The sequence below is a fragment of the Barbatula barbatula genome, assembly GCF_947034865.1.
Source record: "Barbatula barbatula genome assembly, chromosome: 5".
Taxonomy (NCBI): Eukaryota; Metazoa; Chordata; class Actinopteri; order Cypriniformes; family Nemacheilidae; genus Barbatula; species Barbatula barbatula.
This window is the reverse complement of record NC_136769.1, coordinates 5,759,217-5,764,889: the sequence shown is the minus strand read 5'-3', so window position 1 is coordinate 5,764,889 and position 5,673 is coordinate 5,759,217.

Sequence of the window (5,673 nt, the reverse complement as noted above, 5' to 3'; positions counted from 1 at the left end):
GCACAGACAAAAAAGGACAGATGTATGGGCACAAGCTGGAGGAAAGGAAGCTGTAGTGTTTCAGCTATTAAAAGCTGGAATTCTAAACAGGGACCAGGGATATTCATCTGACATATGGTCAGATGTATCCATTGCTTTATTTGGTGAGAACACCAGACAAAATCGGCACTGGTTATGGGTTATATGGGCCGAAAACCGAAATGGTGTTCGGGACCAAATAGCCATGAGAAATCAAAGTGCGCAAACAAGCGAGATAAGAAGACTGGAGCCAGGAGACAGCATGACAAACGAAGGTAAATATTGTTTTCTGCCACTTTAATTATATAATACAATTGCACTTGTCTCCAGTGGACCTGAACACGTTAGGACACTTTAGTTGTGGCCAAACTTATTTTTTTAAGCAATAATTCCTTCATTTGTTTTAAGAATCTTACAATACCCGGTCTCACCTTAAACAAAGGATCATGGACTGTGTCTGTAAGGAATACACTTTAAACCTTTTAAATATAGTATCCATTGATTTAATTTAAACAAAGCATCATGCATTAACCATGGACATAGTGATTACAGTTCAAAACATTTTTGTTTCCTCACCACACTTTTATATACATTTGTACTATTTATTTCATTATTTTGATTAAATTTAATTTACACAACAACCAGGGCTGACCATAAATGGCTAATTATTATGTGAAAGAATTCATGAATATACACTTACTGTTCAATCTGATCTTCCATAAACAACGTTATGAATTGGAAAGAGGACACAGAGGGAGATATTGTCCAAACTAACCTGGACTTGGAGGAGAACAGCGGGAATTTAAAAACAAAGAGTGCAATGGATGAAAGAGATCTAAACGACATTGGCCCAGAGGATTATACTGTGGACCTGGAAGAAGTACGTAAAACAGGGGAAGATGCACAACAAAAGGGAGACTCTGAGGAGAACCAAGTGGAATTGGAAGAAGAGAGTGTAACAGATAATAGAGATCTAAATCACATTGGCCCAGAGAATTCCAGTGTGGACCCGGAAGAAGCAAGTGAAACGGGCGAGGATGCACAACGGGGAGATGTTTGGAGGACAGTACCGAAGGTGCGTAAAAAGTTTACCATCACCCTTGTTAGAAAAGAAGGGCACAAAATAAGACCTTCAATAGGTTAAAAACAGACTACAGTTGGGCTCTCATGCAAAGTGTTCTGATAGCTTTCAACGGGGAGAAAATCACATCCTACCTGGAAAGAGCTTTTGACCTTTGCACAGGCAGAAAAACACAGGACAACATCAAGCCTTACACTGTGCTGCACATATGTTCCGCTCACATCATCAAAGCAGTCAGACAGGCAATATCAAAGCAAACCGATGACCAAGGGCTAAGAGACTTCGTCACATTTGCATTTGCTAGACTGCAGAATGCCTGTTCACTGGCTGAAACAAAACACATCTTTAGAGCACTGTGTACTGTCCTGACAACTCCACAGAGCAATGAAAATGTCAAGAAAAACCTGAAAAATCTTGAACACATAATTGCTACACCCCAAGAAGTGAAACTGGATACAACCATGGAAATTGGAGACCGGGAAAAATGGGGCTGTGAAGACCAAACAAATGCTACTACAATTGTCGGCAGCTCACCATTCATACCATATTTCAGAAACATACTAGAAGAGGCCACAGAACAGGCAGCAAGTGAGACATCTTATCCTCAGGACAACAATCCATACTTTTGTCCCGGTGTCATCGATGTGCTCTTTGGGCATTACCTTGCCATTTTTCCTATGTGGAGTGGTTTACTGATAGGTCATCCACAATTTGCATCACATGGTCCAAAAGACATGCCACAAACACAAGTACACAAAACAAGAAACACTAACTGCCATGTTGAAAAGTGGTTTGGATTGGTCAAACATACCATCCTGAAATCAAAGAAAAAGTTCAGACCTGGAACATTCATCCGAAAAATGCATTCCTCCCTCCAAACAAGGTACACTGAGCACATAATTCAACAACCTTTCAGAAAATCTATTGCTAAAGCCTCTTCCACCAATGGATATCCGTCATTCACAGGAAAAATGGATGAAAAAAAGGTAAACCAAACAACGGGTAAAAAATCAAAATACTTTTCAGCACCACAGACCATACCAGTTCCACAGAAAACCCAGAAGTGTAAAAAGGCCCTGAAAAAGAGCCAGGCAACAGGTTCAAAATGGAACTATAGAACTGCAGAGAAAGATGTAGAAAATGAGGTAAGACTTTCCTTAATTAAATGTAGTATACAGGTTTAAAAGTTTACATTTATGTCAAGTAATTAAAAAAGCAAATGTTATTGCAGGTTGACATGCTATGGACAAAACCCTCTACAAATTTGCTTGTTGCCATTCTGAGGTCCCCTGATGAAAAACTGGAGTACCTGTTACATCATACTGCGTTCCAAACATTGGAGCCCGATAAGTGGTTATTTGGAGAGGTATGTCGATCAGGAATGAAATATGAATGCCAAAAAGAATAAATGTATGTGCAATTTACAAACTGATGTAAATTGTTGAACTATAATTTGCATGTTTGTACTTTCAGACTATTGATTGTTATCTTCGAGCAATTCTTAATGCAAAGGGTGCATCTGCAAAACTGTACTTGCTCTGTCATTACACTACTGGTGCAATTATAAATGGCCCAAGAGAGCAGATGGCACGACAAGGACTCCGAAAAGTGAGTGCACAAACACACACGCCTGGTGTATTATATCTGTGGGAATAGTCCAGGTGTAATGATTTTTAGACTACACAAACTGTATATTTTATTCCCTAAACCTTAATATCATAGACAAAATTTAGCTTTTTAAAGGTTTGTAAAATTGTGGTTCAGTATGATTTATAAAAAAAGAAATTGCCCATGGGGACTTCAATTTAGGTCCCCACATTGACAAAAGTCTCCATTGGTTGGTGTGCAATCAGGTTTAGGTCCCCACCAGGATGTTAAAACAATGCCACACTCACATAAATACATTTATTGTATTTGTGAATGTCATGCAGGTTGACTTTGAGAAATATGATGGAGTAATCACTGCTGTCAATGTGAACAATAACCACTGGAGGTTTGTGGTAAGTACAAGATAAATATCTTGTTTGCGTTAAATCATGTATTAGACATGATTACATTCCAAAAGTAATGTTTCTGCCAATAATTATGTATTGTTTTATTTTAGTATCTTCATGCTGTATCAAAACAAATATTTGTGGTTGACCCTCAATATGGAAATGATGAACTAGAGGCAGCCACAGAGGCGTGTGAAAAATTTGGGTATTAGCCTTTCAAACAACATGTAACTTTTCTACACTGTTATAACACTTGACAGTGTGTTTTTGGTCTCTTTGGGACTTTGCTTAAAACCTAAATCACCCATTGTATTTCTCCAACAAAAGGGAGTACTTTAAAATGAGGAGAAATCAGCATGGAAAAGAAGACTGGGTAGACACCAAATGGCAGCCTGCATCAATAAAACATACTTTTCAGGAAGATGGTTGCAGCTGTGGTGTGTTTGTGATGCAGGTATTGAAAATAGTCATATACTTTTTTCTTCTTTTTCCACATAAATTTACTGAGATTTCCTTGCTTTGAGTAGATGGCCAGGCAGGTTGTAGAAGACTTTCCGAAAATTCCAGAAAGCATTAATATAGATCCCAGCAGGGACTGGCTGTCCCACTGCAGGAGAAATGTTGCAAAATAAATTTTACTAGCATCAGGTATTTCAACTTTTTAATGTCTTTTTTGTATTTCTTGGACCGACCATTTATGTATTAAAATGATAACCTTATCTTCATTTTAACAATTGCAGTGTCAAGGGATGAATCTTGTTCTATCTGTGGACAAAAAGACAGACCTCAACCACAAAATCACTGCGTTTGGGTAATTTATGATTTCACTGATGAAAATGAAAGTGATTGAAACATTAAACAAATGTAACATATCTTTGGTTCCAGATTCAATGTGAATTGTGCCAGAGGTGGTACCACGTAGATTGTCTTAAGATAGTGGTCCCAACAAAAGACCAACAATGGTTTTGTGAAATGTGCCTATAGGTGTGTTTAATTTGATATGTATTTGTTATGCTAAATATTGTTTGTTTCAAAATGATTGTTTTGAAATGGCAAAAAGAGCTACACTGAAAATGCCTAAATGGTGTTGAATAAACAGACTGGATATCGTTTACATTGTTGTAATGTATTTTTTGCATTAAGTGATGTTTTCAATATTTGTTAACTGTCCTTGGGATTGAATCCATCATATTATAAAACCGATTTTAAATCAAACAGGATAGAACATTAAATTAATCAGGATATAGGGATTAATTACTCAAGACCATTAGGTATAGAGACTCATTACCGACATTTTAAGTGAAATCAGAATATGACACACATTGTCATGAATGGTTTCAACTTAATTTAAATTGGGTTGTTTTATTGAACATAAGTTCCAAAAACATGAACAGTACAAAGAGCTTTAAATATGCTTGACATTTGAAGTTTTTTCCAAAAATTATGAATTATGAATTATTCAGCTCAGAATAATTCAAGAAACTAATATAACACAACTTCATACATACATCAACTAATTATGAATAAAAGAGTTGAAGTATCTTAAGAGTAAACAATTTTCAATTTGGTTCAGTCGAAGTCAGTAGTCTACTTTATTTTAAAAGCTTTGAACTGGGCTGCATTTTTACAAAAGGATAAGCAGATCGTAAAATCAATCGTACTAATTATCTTCGACATATACCTACAGTCTTTCAAAAGCATCGTAACTTAAGTAGCACTTAAAAAACGTTGTAGATCTACAGTGCTCTTAACTCGAGTAATCATAAATCTCTCAGAGTTATGAGATGACCTGGATATTTGCACCTTAACTTCAATTACTAAATTAATAAAATAACTACAGTACAAAAATGTAATGACTGAACATTTATAAGGTAAATATAAAAAGTTATATGGACAGGTTTTTAACAAAGGCTGTATGGTGGTTGTTGCTGGACTGCTGGATGAAAGTTACTTTCCTTCGTCGTTGGAATGGTTCATATTCATGACCTTGAAACCTATTATTAATTTCTGCCTGGTAATGCAAGTGTACAATGAACATGTCTAAACCTAGAAACATGTATGCTACATAATACATGAACCCTAATAAAATTTTAAAGTAAATTTGAGTTCTGTAATTAAAGTGTTGGATTGAGTTCGTTGTGCTTATAATAATGTTCTGCAACTCGTTCTGCATGGAAACGACCATCATTTTAAAATCTATTGAAGTGAGTGGTGTGTCTATGGGAAAACCCATTCAAAAAGTCAGCAATAGGTGTGAAACCAACACAATCATATAAACTCGAATTAAAGTGTTGGATTGAGTTTGTAAGGGTGAAACAAAGACTTCCCAACCCTTTTTAAAGCAGCCATTCATTTATTTCAAAAGCTAATGAACTGGATAATTTGTAATTGAAGAAAACACTGTAATCAACACAGTAATAGTATCCATTTAACATCTAAGGCACAAAATGTTTATGAAATTGTTAAATATTACATGTATCACATTTTTTCAACATGCTCTGGTACGTAAAATGAGAGTCAGATGTTTTTTTTTAATCTTAATATAGTCTTTAACCAGTTGCCATGAATGTCATGAAATTT